This window comes from Lycium barbarum, chromosome 5, assembly GCF_019175385.1.
Source record: "Lycium barbarum isolate Lr01 chromosome 5, ASM1917538v2, whole genome shotgun sequence".
NCBI lineage: Eukaryota > Viridiplantae > Streptophyta > Magnoliopsida > Solanales > Solanaceae > Lycium > Lycium barbarum.
Genome location: NC_083341.1, coordinates 140,650,313 through 140,667,417, shown reverse-complemented (window position 1 = coordinate 140,667,417; position 17,105 = coordinate 140,650,313). Strand labels below are relative to the sequence as shown.

Genomic DNA, 17,105 nt, shown 5'->3' with positions numbered 1-17,105 from the left:
GATAAAGATGCCGCCCCTAGCTACATAATGGATAGAGATGCTATCTCTTTTGTAAGATTTATTATAAACTACACTAGTGTAATTTGGCTCGTGCTAAGCCTGGGCAAAAACTGACGTTAAAATTTAATTTGTAGATTTATTTTGAACTTTTTTCTGCTCTTACTTTTTTTTTTGTAATATTAGTTTGACACTTTCTAAAGAATTCTAAAATATTAAAGTACAAAGGTATCTAAGAGTTAAAGGAGAATCCTTTTCTTAGTTTATATATTAGATTTGTTAAAACAAAAAATCAAGCAAATGAATGCTTTTCTAATTTCTATTTTACTAAAATTATTTAAGATTATAGTCTCCGATGATCTTAATTGAGATTTTCATATATTAAATTAATTTCATTTATTTCTCTGAATTGAACGCATATTAGCTAACTCATTTCTTGCAAAAGGATATTACAGTATTCAATTAATGTCAAATATATTTAATGCTACAATATTGTTCTATGATGAAATTAATAAAGTTAACTTATAAGTAAATTTAAATACTTAAAAGCCTTTTGGTATTAGAATATACTTTTTTAGATATTCTTTCAAATTAAACCATACAAAATATAAAAAGTCAATGAAATGAAATTGTTCTTACTTTAAGTTTTTTTTTCTTTCAAAAGATGCATCTTAAAAGATACTTTGCTTGTTCTTGTGCCGAAAGTCTACTGGAAACGACGTCTCTACCTCACAAGGAAGGGGTAAGGTCTGCGTATACTCTACCCTCTCCAGACCCCACTTTGTAGGATTGTTGTTGTTGCATGTTAAAAGATAATTAACATTTTTTCCTTTTTTTAATTTAATGATCCTTTTTATGGAATGCATATTGTTATAACTTTTTCATGTCGAACTTAACTATTTTATCCTAAATTATATAGAATATTGACTATCCCATATTTTGTAAAATATTTTAAAATTACAAAAATAGTCAAAAATATACTTTTTACAGTTGTTTAGCATTATTATTGTTTGGAGATCAAATTGTATTATCTTTAACTAAAGTTTTTTGAAATATATATTTCATAATATATATGAAAATAATATTTTATTTATACTTCCTCTTTTAATATAGTCATTTATTAGGTAAATTTTATGTTAAAAGTGTGCGACGTAGAATTAGATGAACTAAACCGTATTTCGAAATTCAGTTTTTGATTGAGACGGAAGGCCTATAATTTACATTTTTGATATATTTTTAAAATATTTAACAATGATTTAATATTAAATTTAGCTTATGTGAAAACTTTGTTAATTACTTATGTTTGCAAGCACACACGACATAAAATAACAGGAGAAAATGAAACAAACAAAAAATTAAAATAGCAAATGATAAATGATAAATAACATCAATAAATAATAACAATATTATAAGAATAATTTTTTAATTTAGTAATTAACCATATATTAAATTCTTAAGGAAACATATAATTGAACAAGTTTAATAATATTTTTCACATAAAATAAAGACTCAAATATGTATGATTGTGCTCTGTGGAAACCAATCATCTTACATTATCACTTTTAGTGGCTGAAAAAAGTCCTTAAATCCCACCAAAATATGTAAGGACTTACAAAGTTAATAAAACTTTGGTCAAGGGTAAAAAAGAGATAAGAAAACAAAAAATGAGTATTTTCCCTTATATAGTAGTAATGTGGTTGCCTGTGCTACCCACGGGGCCAAAGGGAAGCTCTGGAATTCCATTCTATCAAATTAACAATTTAGATACGATTTAGCAAAAGGAAGAACAATCGAATATGCCTGACTTCTATTAATTGAATCATCAAGATTTCAATAATTTAAATTAAATAAATACACCAAATAACAATGTAGACATCTTTCTCATCCAAACACACCCATGTATCAATTTCATCACCACATTTGTCTTCCAACAGAGTAACATACCACAAATGCTGATGCAACTGCTACATATGAACATACCAACAACATTGGTAATTTTCACTGCATTAGCTATCAAAGTTATGAACACACCAATGCCATTTATAATTCTTTCACTGCATTGAATATTAAAGATACCAAACCAAACACTTCTATCTAACCTCCCCGCGGAGTACTCCAAGCAATGAACAAAACTTAAGAATTTTCGAAGGCATTTCCAGAGATGGGAACATTGCAATTCTTCCCCTCACGTTCATAGCAGAAGCTTGTAGAAGAGCCGATAATTGGCCATGTTTGGCTTGAGCTACGCCCATCAAAGTCTCCCATATTCTTATTTGATAGTCGTAGAGTCTTCTATATGACATCAATTGCTGCTGTGACTTGAGTTAGTATTGGATTTCTTGGCGAGTAGTAGAATTATGTCTGTAAGTCGAGCTATTTTGGACCCATTAACAAAAATCTTCTAACCATGATTCTCTCTTTCATACCTACAGCTATTTGGACACTCACATTAAAGTCCCTCTTGGCACCAACCTGCATTGCACACTCAGCAGTTGTAATAAGAAAATGGAGAAGCTCTATTGAGCATCTACAGGTGGATGGAATGTAAAATATTATCCACAAGGACCATCATGATATATAAACTTTTTTGATGGTATAAGGACCACTAAATATCTGCTATGGCTTTTATGAATACCAGATGACCTAATAAGGGAGAAAGCAAGCTATCTTCACCGATAGAACAACTATAATATTCAGAATTTCAAGAGTCTTAAGGACATTCTTCCTTTTGAGTCGACAGTCTATAGGAAAACCACCTCTCTACCCCCACAAAAATAGGGGTAAGGTCTGCATACATTTTATCCTCTCCAGACCCCACTAGTGGGAATACAATGGCAATGTTGTTGTTGTTGCTGCTAAGGGCATACTTGGAAGCATCTGACAAAAAGGTGATCAGAGAGAAACCAATAATCATGTTGGCTTCAAATCATACATATAAGGCATAATGACAGAGAAATAAAAGGATGATTCAGGAACTTTGAATTATATTAACTCACTGATAAGCTCTGCTTTTTAAATTTGTGAGATTTAAGCTATATTTATATAACTAAGTTTTGACATTAAGTTGCAGGACCTGTGCAATAGTCCACTTCAAAAAAGAGATGTAAAATTATAAAGGGCATTCGTTCGTATCTGGTATAAGATAAAATTATTGTCATAAAATTTGTGAGCCATCTCTACACTTCTGTGTACTCCTAAACTCATTAACCTGATACTAGTAAGTTATACATCACAAAATAATGTAACAAAAACTAATATGCAGATGAAACTAAATTTTTAGGTTATAGTAAAAAACAAGCCTATCATTATTAAGATACTAGCTCTAAAGCAGATAAAACTGGTGTAGCAAAACATTGACCGCTCACTCACCTTTTCTTATGACTAAGATCAGCACAACGTGTGTATAACAACAGCAGTTCTTCACGTGGTCTAGCAATGCATATACTCAATGAAAAGAGTTACTTACTCTTTGACCAGATAATAGTAAGTTATACAACTACAACAACGCAGTATAATCCCACAAGTGGGGTTAGGGGAGGGTAGGATATACGCAGACCTTACCTTAACCTTTGTCGGGGTAGAGAGATTGTTCCCGATAGACCCTCGGCTCAAAAGAAACATAGTCAATGCAGGATTACAAGAAAAATAGGACAACAAAATATCAAGATAGAAAATGAATTGAGCAACACATAGTAATACACACATAAGGATAATACTGTACGCGATACCTAGATACTACTACTAAGAAAAGGAGAAGAGGAGCTGAAAAGGCTAGCCCCCCCACCTCTCGACAAAACTCAGCTACCTACTAACCTTCTATCCTAATCTTCGATCTCCAAATCTTCCTATCTAAGGTCATGTCCTCAGTTAGTTGTGTCATGTCCTATCTCCAATCATCTCCCCTAGTTCTTCTTCGGCCTACCTTTGCCTCTCCTAAGTTCTGCGACCGCCAATCTCTCACACCTCCTAACTGGTGCATCCTCACTCCTCCTCTTCACATGCCCGTACCATCTTAGTTTTGCTTCCCTCATCTTGTTCGCCACGGATATCACTCTGACCTTATCCCGTATAACTTCATTTCTAATCATATGTCTCCTAGTATGACCAAATATCTATCTGAGCATCCTCATCTCTGCTACCTTCATCTTTTGAACGTGAGCATTCATGACTGGCCAACATTCAGTCCCATGCAATAATGTTGGTATAACAACCACTCTTTAGAACCTACCTTTCAGCCTATGCGACACCTTCTTATCGCAAAGCACCCTGGAGTTGAGCCTCCATTTCATTCACCCTGCTCCAATACGGTGTACGTCATCATTGTCAATCTCCCCGTCCCCTTGTATTATGGACCCAAGAAACTTGAACCTTCCTCTTTTGGATCTAGTTGTGCCTATTGATCTTCACTTCCACATCTGTCTCCTGCGTCACGTCACTGAACTTGCACTCCATGTGTTCCATCTTAACCTGAAACCTTTAGATTCTAAGGTCGTCGTTACCTAAACTTCCAGCCTATTGTTAACTCCACTACGCGTCTCGTCAATCAAAACTATGTCGTCTGCAAACAAGATACACCACAACACCCCCTCTTGAATATGTCTTGTCCTTGATGCACTTCACTTGGTCCAAGTCGCGAGACTTCCTTTCTCTTGTCTTGGCGAGCCTATACAACTTCCTATGAAATAAGCAGTTGATGTGTTTGGTTGGAAAGTGCCGATAAGCACTATTTTATGTGAAAATGACTAAAATACCCTTAAATCTGTTAACACTAAAGTAAATTGATTATTGCAAGATTTTAATTATAAATTGATTTTCCTACAAATTAATTTAAGTTTTAATTAGTTAAAGTTCTAAATTTATTAGAAAAATTATTTTAATTTATGAAAGGTTTAATTAACAGATTTTAGTTTATACAAATATTAATTACATTAAACAGTAGGATATGTTAAAAATAAAGCATTTTAATTTATGGAAATGGGGATTTACTTGTCCCACATGGCTCGAAACAACAAACATTTGCACATCTGGGTTAATATATATGAGAAGTTTGAGGTAGAATTAATATTTGAGCAAACATATGAATCTGCTTTTGGGTGGACGAGGCATATGTTATACAGCTTGGGAGAATATATAATTGCGCCAAGAATAATAAAAGTCTTCCGTTTGATTTTTTTTTTTTTAAAGTCTTCAATCTTAGAGGAGCATGAAATCAGTTGCAGCAATAGTTGAAGAGATAGGTGAACAGGAAGAAAGATGAAGGATTGAAGGATAAAATTATAATTTAGTTGGTCAAACCCCAAATGCTTTTAAGTAAAAAAGCAATAAGTTGGGTTCCTCAACTTTTGACTTTTGGCTTATTTTAAGCTGATTTTAACTTATTTTAAGCACTTTTGTATTTTTTCAACGCTCAAAAAAGTTAAAAAGAGCTTATTGATATTTGGCACAAATATCGATATTTAGCGTCACTTTACCTCTCGTTCTTAGTACTTTAATCGAAATTTCTATGATGGAATCGTTGCATTTGTGCTTATGTTGGTATGGTTTATGTGTTTAGGTATAATGAGGACAAATGACTAGAAACCGAGCAGTTTGGTCAAGTTTTGGAAGAAAGGACCAAGTGTGCATGAGAAGGAGCAAAGAAGGGAACTGGACGAAACAAGAACTGAAAAATCCCTCTTAGGGCGCCGCCTGGGGCGATGCCCCTGCACAAAATCGGAGAGGCAGCCCAAAAAAAGGAAGACACTGAAAAAAACCCCTCTTGGGGCCAAGCCATTTTGTGCGGAAGTTTTCCCGGTTCGACCGGGATTAGGATTACTTAATTGTTTTTGCCCTATATTATAAATATACGTTATTTAGCTGTAAACGGTGTGCTGGGATATTCTAAGACTTGTAAGCCGCTGTTTTACTTTCTCTCTCTAGATTTTATTTTTTTTTCATCTTTTTCAACCCTAGTTTCCTCGTGAATTCTTATCGTTCATTGAGAATCATGAGTGGCTAAAACTCTTAATTCTGGGGTTGTGGCGAAAGACATGATAGTTGGTTTGACGACAATTATTATCTATTGATTTTCCATATTTTGGGTTGCTTATTTATTCTTGATCTTAATTGTTTGATTATCTGGCCAATAGTTGAACACTATCTGTGGCGTGTGAATTGAACTAGGGATAGGGAATTTGCATGCGTAATAAGAATAAATAGGGCTTGTTCGATATAATCGTTTCGCTAATGAGGATAGGAATATACCCTTTAGCCTTGCTTAGTTGAATACAGAGAAGTAAATGCGTTCTTATTACCTTTGGCGACCATAGGGATATAAGCGTTATAGTAGCATCTACGAGCTTCTGAGCAACTCGAAAGATACTCATAAAGTTATAATTAACCCGTCAACTAGTAACCCAGGAAATAAGATAGGTAGAATTGTCAGAAGATCAACTGGATTGTCGAAAGCCATGACCCTAAAACTTTCTCTCATCTAATAAATCTTACAATCTTTGTCAAAATACTCTTAGTCAAAAAAACACCATCACAAATTGTTTACTTTTCAGTTTTAGTTTAATTACAACAAACACCTTGATTTTCACTTTCTTGAATAGTTTCTTTCGGATTTAAATTAGTTTAACAGTAGAATCTAAGTCTCTGTCGGATCGATATCTGGACTTAACAGTCGATATTACTTGTACGACCACGTATACTTGCGTGTGCGTTTGGGAGCAACACTTATAAGCTGGTTTGACCAACTTATAAGTCAATCCAAACACCCTCCTAGACTTGTTACCCGAAAAATAACATTTGCTATGTAATTTTTATATTCAAATGTATCTACGCAAAACATGAAAGTAAAAATGGAAAAAATTTCACGAACCACTTATCCATGACACAAAATTCAGACTCTAAAACATCCAATTACACACTAAAGCTAAAAAAATATAGACATAATACATAGACAGACTCTCAAACTTGGCCTCATGTAGCTGGTTTTGGGTGTGCACAAATAAGCACCTCAACAGTTGAACATGTAAATACAAATGCTGATATGGCAGTGACGTGACACATAAATTTTGGAGGTGTCTAGATGTGTCACGTCAAAAAAAAGAACTTAGTTGCCACTCATAGGAGAAGGCTAGAATACTGGATCCTCAACCGAATGATATCGCCTTATGAAATAACTCTGGCATAAAATCTTTCGACTTTTCCGCCAGAGTTGAGTCAATGATCAACTGATTCAAAAAATTGCTGAATTGAAGAATATCTTTCAGAAATAACTCAAACAACAGTAATGCTCGAAAAACATGAATGAAAACACGATCTTAACTCTTAAGTACTAGGTGTGTTACTTGTAGCAAGTGTTTGTTGATTAATAAAGTACTAAGGACCGAATATTGCCGCGTGTGCTAGTGTTGGGCCAAAAGCAAGATTACGGAGACTTGATAGAGGTAAAAGGCTCCTTATTTTCATTCATTAGACAAAATTGTTGATAACCATATGTATCTAGGATCAAGCTCTTTGTACAACATGGTGCCACTCAACTTTAACTTTTTTGAGGAGGTTAGGTTGCGTGTCTCCCTTCATGTATTCACTTTAGAATTCTAATACACAGTGTTATGAACATGGTCACGGTGGAGGACCCATTGAAGAGTTTGATAAATTACGTTTAGGATCCTTGTTAAAAAAAGCATGTGAGATGGCTATAAATAAAAGATGAGATATTCCATTAGGGCTATGCTAAGACTTGTGTTATAATTTTATTTCATTAGCTATTTTGTAATAGCAATCTAGAACCTCCCTTTTCTATTTTCCTTTTTGTTGATGAACACTTTGATTATGAGTTCTTTTCATAATCAATACTGTTTGTTACACGCAGGTAAGGGTTTATGCTTAATTTCTCAAAATCACAAGCAAGTATAGTCTGAATGATGATTTTTAATAAAAAGGAATTACTCACCAGTATACATACAATGTTTATATATGTTTAAACACACACACACACACACACACACACATATATATATATATATATATATATATATATATATATATATATATATATATATATAAGGCTGAATAAATAAGCAGCCCTTAAACCAGTCCAAATTTTCCATTTAGACACCTAAACTAGGAGTTGTTCCAGATAATCATCTGATAAACAAAAAAAGCTTCAGTACAAATAGGCATTGATGGATTCTCTGCAACATTTTCGTCACGTCATATTTTAAACTTGGGGTCATCTCTACAAATTTTCCATTACACAAATCTATCTCTAAAAACCAGTGTGAGGAAAGAAGCTTGAAATTGTTGCCTTTGCTTTTCACGTTATGGAAGCATAAATCGGCTAATATTGGCCTGGAATTAGGAAAGTAGGGACTTTTTTTTTTAAGGATTAATTAATTAAATGTATAAAATAATGAATATTATCCACGTAAGCAAATTTTTTAACGAGTTCACGCGTTGTTGATGCGTGATACTCAACCTTTATGCCACATCAGGACTTTGTGCCTAATAGGCACATCTTTTATACAGATTAAGTGTCAAATTGGAATAATTTTTCGTTTAGATGTTTAAATGGAAAGTTCGGACAAGTTTAAGGGCTGCTTATGTATTCAACCTATATAAAATCATACATACACAATCTATATATATATATATATTCTCCTATATAAGAAGCCATAGTTGAGTAGCTTCAGCTGCTTGTCTCATGGTCCCAATTTTGGCATTTTATGTACTGACGTAGGCTCTTTCATTTCTAAGGTGAGGTTATTGAGAGAGTTGCAACTTGCAAGGGACCCACTTTACAATTGCTTATTGGGTACTCAAGTAATTATTAAATTATCTGCTTTTGATTTAATATTTTAAAAAAAACTTTCTTGAGCATTGAAAAAAAATATTTTTTAACAAATGTAACTTACATTATTAAAGATATTTTTTAACAAATGGAAGGAAACTATATTGAATTTATTTTAGCATCTGATAAGTAAATTAAAAAAAACTTATTAAAAAGTTCTAATGATTTGACATAGTTAAAATTTATCAAATTCATGAAAGTAATAGTATTTAAATTGTTAATAAATTTAGACTCATCCTAAAACTCAATTGGGCATCAACTTATAGATAAATAGTTAAAGAAAAAAAGTAAATTCAAGATGTGAAGGTATATATTGACCACAATTTTAAAGGGTAAGTAATAGATTGATGTATAACTTTAGAGCTAGGTATTAAGACAGTATTTGCTTTGAAATTGAAAAAAAAAAAAAAAATACTCCCTCCGTTTCAATTTATATGAACTCATTTGACTGAACACGACATTTAAGAAAGAGGGAAGACTTTTGAAACTTGTGGTTCAAAATAAGCCTTGAAAATTTGTGTGGCTGTAAATCATTCATAAAGTGAATTTGTTTACAAATTAGGAAAGATGTCATTCATTTTGGCACGGACTAAAAAGGAAATAAGTTCAAACAAATAGAAACAGAAGGAGTAGTATTTATTAAAATTTAGGTTTCAACCGTTCTGTAAATCATCGTATCAACACCATTAGTAGAAAAAATTGATTGTGCACTATATTGAACAATTTTCAAACAAAGATTAAAGTTTAAGAATTTCAAAATAACATCTCTTGAACTTGGGCCCCTGCGTAGCACGGGAATTCTTAACTAGTATATTTCTACTATATTAGAAGAGTGGATTTGGTCATCAACCACCCACTCTTCTAATATAGTTAAATTAAAATAATAATTAAAAAAGTTAAGGTGGGGTCCACGTGAAGAAGTAAGAGACAATTGCAAAAAAAAAAATATTAAGGTGGGTCCACGTGAAGAAGTAGGAGACAATTGGAAAAAAAAAAGACATTTAAATAATGATAATAAGTTCAGAAAATGGTAAAGGTACGCTTAGAGAAATTCAGGAAAAAAGAAATACAAACAACAACAAGCCCAGTATAATCTCACCATGTGGGGTCAGGAAAAAAGAAATAACGATAACACAAAAACCGCTAAAGAAGTCATGAAACCAAAAGATTTAAAACTTATACTTTTGGGTAAGGATAAAACTGCACTAATTTTAGACACATACGTCTCACACAAATAATGAGGAATAACATCAAGAAGACGAAATATAAACGGTCAAGAAACGTATACACATATTTTCTTAAAATGATGACGTTGGTCTATACTTAAAAATTTAAGACTACAACAGATGCTAACACATGAAAGCTCTTTTCAGTGTTGTTGAGTAGAAAGAGATGATGGCATCAAACTCGGTAGGAGAAGGTGTATTTCAAATCTTTCAATTGGAGAACCAAACCAGGAAAGTCATAAATGGGAGAAGCGGATAAGTAAAATAATTTATTGATATTTTCAATTAATTAAATTATAATACTTTCTATAATAAAAATTCCATAATTATATTACTAAAAGGCACTCTCTCTGTCCTAATTTATGTGACATAGTTTGACTAGGCACGAAGTTTAAAAAAGAAAGAAAAAATCTTTGAAACTTGTAGTCTAAAACAAGTCATAGATATTTGTGTAGATTTAAATCATTTCATTAAAGGTAAAAAAGAAAGTTTCAACATAAATGATTTCTAAATATAAAAATGTATCATTCTTTTTTTAGACAGACTAAAAAGAAAAATGTGTTACTATTTTTTGTGTTGGGCCCGTGCTAGCACGGGCTTTCATCATCTAGTATATATATATATAGATGTAAGCGTGCGTGTGTAATTCTAATTCTTAAATAAAATTTAAATAGCCAATTTGGTTTTATTTTTTTTAGTTATTTTTCACTTAAAATTGAAATCAGATCAAATTTTGTCGGCTTTTAAAATTCGAAACCAAAGTCAAATCAAACCAGAAAAATGTCAGTTTCTTTTCGATTTGATTCAATTTTTTATTTGGCTCCATTTTTTGGTTCCGTGAACAACCTCTTCTCTTGTATTGCACCTTTGCTCTCTCTTTCTTGCTTTTTCAAACCATTAAATAAAGCAAGAGAAAAGGAAAATGAAATAGCAGTAAGATTAAAAGCCTTGGTATTTTCCATTTTTTTTTTCAAAAGTTGAATTTAAATTAAATTTTAGATTTAAACGAACATGTTTGTTCATGAAAGATATGATCATTCTGAATAAACTTATAACAACTCTATAAATTCACGCATTCTTAAAAAGTGGATTATTTCATTTATGTTCCTTCGGCCAGACTTAATTACCGACATTAGCTCAAATATATAAAATCTATACATTGATATGCATATTATACGTATAATGCATGTATATTTAAGTATAGATATACAAATCTATACATTTGTTGGTTATTTTGTTAACTAGATTACCCAAAGATATTGAGCCGTAATTATCCCTATATTTACATTAAAGCCTTCTACCTTAATTGTGTTCTATTTTTTCAAACAGAGCAGTCATTCCATATGTCACGACCCAACTAGGGGCCGCGACGGGTACCCGGGGCTAACCGCCGAGCACCGCTCGCTCTATTACTCACCTCACTCGACTAATGCCATTTTCATCATGTTTATGCTCAAAACATGGAAAAATCATAGTTTGTATGAAAACATAAATACTTTTATATCTATGTAGAGATCTTTAGTATATCAAAATACTGAGTGCACATATATATGAAGAATGTGAGACCATACTACCCACACTGCGCATCTACGAGCCTCTACTGACCTACTACACAAATAGACGGAACAAGACTCCGTCGTGCCCAAAATATACATAGGTATCACAAGGATAATCATAAGCACCTCCGAACAATGGAGTGCTTGCAATCAGCTGACAGCTCCTAAGAATCTGGATCAAGCTCACCTCCCTGTCTACCTGTGGGCATGAACACAACGTCCAAAGAAAAAGGACGTCAGTACAAATATTGTACTGAGTATGAGAGGCATAAACAATGAAGAAGGACAACAATAATATAATGAGAACATTAATATGAACATCTGAATCTGAACAATAATCATGAGAGAAGGGGTGCATGTTGTCTTACTCGTGCTCATCATCAAATCATGTATGCATGACATGCAAGCTGCCTGTCCTTACCGGAACGGTGTGATAATCAATAATATAAGCTCGCGTCCAGGCCTCCCGCGTCCGGGGTACCATCTCATGCCGCCCACTAGTGGTGTCTGCCCACGCCCGAAGGTCGTGGTGCATCCGTATAGCTGCCCGCCGTAGCGGTGACTGCCCGGCCAACTAGGCGCGGTGTGATACAATCATGACATGCTCATTATAAAATACTTATAATAATATGATTATCAAAATATGTTTATCTTAACATAGTACATGCATAAGGCTCAAGATCATACATACTCTATCGGGGTGACGTAAGGTCGTGATCCCCCGATTTCATTATGGAGCAATTATTGACATTCTGCCTCACCTTGAAGGAATTAGTACATAAGGTGAGTGTAAGCAATCAAGGACATCATTGTCAATATGGCATCATCATATCATATCTCTTATCTTATATAGACATATAGGAATATAGGCTTTTAGCTTCTCGGGATACATGAACTCATGAAGAGGAAAGAACTTATACAATAGGATTCATGCCATTGGAAAGAAAGGACTAGCCTCACATACCTTTATCGTCTAGCTAAGCTATCGTTCACTTGTCTTCCTTCGATGTCACGTCGTTACCTTCACGAGAGAATTTGGACTAGCGTTAGTTAATAGATCATGAAAACGCATCGTTATTCCTAGAGAAAATTAGGCGGCATTTCCTTTGTTTCTACTACCTTTTCCCCGTTCTATTTCAACTCCCAAACATTTGCAACAACACTCATAATATCGCAAGCAACAATCATCATTCATATACCTTAAGCAAAATCCACCAATCTCCTCCAATTTCTCCACATTTAATGGTTTTCGCTTATCATTATAGTTTTTCTCACTTCACACTTATTCCATGGTCTATACGTCATTTATAACGTATTTATAATCATAACATATCAACTTTCATGAGCCACCCTAGCTATCACCCAACTATGACACTTTTCATTCAATAATGGTCCATTCTCTATGTCTTACTACAATTCAAGTATCTAAGCCTTCCAATACCTTGAATCACATGGTATAGTCATGAAACATACCTTAGATGATGGTTGAACAAGTTTTGAATGAGAATACTCCTCTGGCACTAAAACCCTTCTTCACCTCTTTTGAAATTTCTTGAAGAAGATGACTTCCAACTAGGTTTCATACACTTGTTGCTTAGATTTGGTGTTGGTGATCTTGGTTTTCCTTTGATTTTTCTTGAATTCTTATGGATGAAATGTTTGGAGAGTTCTAGAGACTTCTTGAATGGTATGGATGAGAAATGAAATGAGGCTTGGGTCCCTTTTTAATAACTCAAAATCTGATTTTTAATGAACAAACGTCGGGGTGAACAGTGGTCGTAAACCACAGTTTACGGACCGTATAGTGTGGTCGTATTTAAGCATGTCCAAAACAGAAAGGTTGGCTAGTGATCATGGTAGTTTACGATCGAGGTTTACGGTCTGTAAATCAGTTTACGGGCCGTATACCGAGTCATATTTAACGATTTCCACACTTAACAGAAAGTTGAGATTTTGGAAGGCTGGAGGACGATGGTGATTTACGGTCCGTAAATCACTTTACGGACCGTAAATCACTTTACGGGTCGTAAACCACTTTACGATCACTGGGCTGGATAAAATTTCTACCACTTTCTCATTTCCAAAAATTCATGAATCATCACCCCTTACTTAGTAAAACACCACACACTCATACCCTTCGGTGGTCTATTCCTTGTACATGTACGGGGACTTTTCCGATGTGTAACACCATAGCCACAATTACAACCTTATAAGGACATGCGTTTCATCCCTTTAATTAAGGAGACATTCAAAAACAAAAGGAATAGATAATATAAGACAGAATACACTTCATGTGAGCTCTTGACTTCACGTTCTTCATGTCTTTCTATTAATTACTTTTAATTCACTTATTTGATTTTCTTTACCCCAAAAGTATGATATTAAAGTGAGTGTCACAACTTCATCAGAATAGCTAGCAAGGCAATTATCTCACTTCATCCTCTGTTTTGTCCTTTAGGCAATGGGCTCTTTGTCAAGTAATGATTTTTATTTTAGATATTTTTTGGGGCTTATTATATCACTATTCACTATGACCACGAATTTCTAACTTTTCCTTTTCACTGGGTGTCCAATACTCGTATTGGAGCTCGACTGTTCAATTCGTTTCTTGAAGTCCTGCATTGGGCGGTAAAAGCCTTCTAACAAAGGCGAGTCCATCCAAGGGCTCGAATCTAAGACCTCTGATTAACAATGGAGGAGTACTTACCACTCTACTGCAATCCTCGTTAGTTCCATGAAAATCTAATATAAGCCTATACATAATACTTTTATGTCTCAATTTATATAATATTCTTTTAGTTTATCTATAAAAGAATGATCCCTTTATATATGTAAACAATTCAACTTTATACTTCTCATTTTATCCTTAATGAGATGATTTGTAACCACTAGTTTATTTAAGACTTTTAAACTTCAATTCTTTTTAAACTCGGACCCAATCAAATAATATCACATAATTGGAACAAAGAAAGCAATATAGCAGTGATAACTAATAGTCCTATAGTGTTAAAAAGAAAATTCGAATAAACTTTATGAACAAAGTATTGCATTTTAATATCCAAGCTTAAAGAAAACGTGAGAAAGAATCGAGATACGAGTGTGATGATGATTGTCATTATTTTATTATTATCGTCAAATCATTATCGTAATTATTGTCACTTGTTGCATGCCTAGTGGGTTCTAACTAATCTAGAAAGTGCTAATCTACACCTAACATCAGTACAATTAAATATTTTTTAGCGTCAATTAGTTGACGGTAATAACTTAGTTACCGCTAATTGTATTCTAAAATCAATTATTACTTACAATATTAAATTTTAGCCCTAACAATAAATGCCGCTAAAGGCTTTAGCGACCTTGGATCTAATGACATTTAATCAATTGCTGGTAAATGTTTTTGTGACAATAACTATTACCGCTAAAAGAAAAATATATTGTCACTAAAAGCCTCTTTTGGTGTAGCGCATCACGCATAAAAGCAACTAAAATGAGTTTCAAATAATCACTCAATTATTAGAAATTATATAGTAAAGTCATACTTTTTTAAAAAAAAATTGTTAAAGGAAAAATCACCCTTCTATTACTGTTTCATTCAAAAAATTATTCCGATCAGTTTTCTGAAAAATTCGGCACTCACTTCTTGATTTGACATTTATATATGTCCTTATTGACTTAAATAATCCCAAAATAAAAAAGAAAAACTGACCCCTTCAACGCCGCTGTCATTATTGTCGTACTACTAAGGGTTTGGTGTGAAAAATGCTCTAGAAAAGTGACTTTTCTATGACAAAATAAAAAAAGATTACTATATAATTTTTAATACTAGTGCCTATTTGAATATTCAACGTCGAAAATAGTACCAGGACTACAATAGAACTTCTGCAATATGTTCTTGTTACATTAATCTCAAACACAAGTACTCCAACATTGATTTTCAGAACAAATAATTGTATTCAACTGGCATAAAGCATAATAATGCTAAATCAAGTGTACAAAAATCTTAATCCAGACCCTTGGAATTTTTGCTCAATAACATGATTGAGTTTCTCACTCATCTTTGGAGAGAAATAATTCTTCCAATCTCCAACTTCCCCTCTACGAAAGAATATTTTATTTTCTTCTCCAATTGACAATTTCCCATTTGTTTTCACCTCCAAATTTCTTAAATTCTCAAAGCTACGCATTCTTAATATTTCATCCACGACTCCACAATTTTCTTCCTCTATTGAAAATGGGCATTCCAAGAATTCAGCTAAGCGTTTAAGCGGAATTTTTGGTTGCTCTTTAATTTCTTCATACATCAAGAAAAGTACTTTGTGAGGCTTTTCATACCTTCTTTCCAATAATCCAATTTATAATTCCAAAACGGACCATAAAGGCTCACTCCCTTACAAAAAAGAACAAACATTTCTTCAATGGAATTGGTATCTAGGTGATGAAGTCTTAAATTGTTTGAGAAATGCCACATAGAAATAAAAGTGTCCCTAGGATTCCTACATAAGTAAAAAAGTTGGTTCTTGAATCTTGGACAGATTTTGGTAATGAAGCATAGGGCAAATGAGTTGAGAAAAGTCTAGGTGAAGTGAAGGATGAAAAATTAGGGACTTGGCCATCAACATAGAGTTTAAGTTCCAAGAATGGAACAAGATCATGAGGGTTCTTGACTAGTAAAGGGTAATTTTGTTCAAAAATAGGGTCTAACTTTCGATTTACTAGAGCAAATAAAAGCGCTTTTAACCAAGTGGTTCCTGATTTAGGAGTTGTAACAAGGATGATATCACTAGCTTGAGCTTGAAATTGTTGTTGACATGCAATTACACCTTGGATTAATCTTGGTGATGTCCAAAAACCTTGGTAATTGTAGATACAGGATCCAATCCATCCCTTTTCTTTTGGTAGGATGAAGAGCAATTTCTTACACTCTTCACTTAGGTCATCCTCTTGTAAATATTTGGGAGGAATTTGTGGAGAAGTTTGAGATGTTATCATGATTTTGAGGATGGAGTGCTTTCATTTAGTTTGTATGATGAAGGTTTACTCACGAGGGTATATTTAGAGATGGGATTTACGTTACATATACTAGTAGCATAAAGATTGTTTATACTATCAATGAATTTTAACTTATGATAGTAGCTTAATGCCGTTTTTATATTAGATTATCAATTAATACTTAAATTTTTCTATAATTACCTAATAAGTAACTTGATTTTATAAATATCTTTACACCGCTAACATAAAACAACAGAGCCATTAACATGTGTCATGTAGTGGTCTTATTATTATTATTATTATTATTATTATTATTATTATTATTATCTCTTTTGTATTTTTGTAAGCTTTATTGTAAAGAGGAGTAGTACTTTTGTATTTACTTTTTCATTGCTATATAGTTATTTTCATTGGTCTCAACTATCGATAACCGCATGTATCTTAGATAGGGTATATGTCTAATTAGAATAAAATGATAGTGGTCATATAGAGGTGGAG

The 17,105-nt window shown here is 33.2% G+C and overlaps 1 pseudogene; it reads right to left on the bottom strand.

The window, feature by feature from the left end:
• Positions 1-15,458: 15,458 nt before the first annotated feature.
• LOC132642844 (cytosolic sulfotransferase 12-like) lies at positions 15,459-16,726 on the bottom strand (annotated as a pseudogene).
• Between the last annotated feature and the right edge of the window lie 379 nt (positions 16,727-17,105).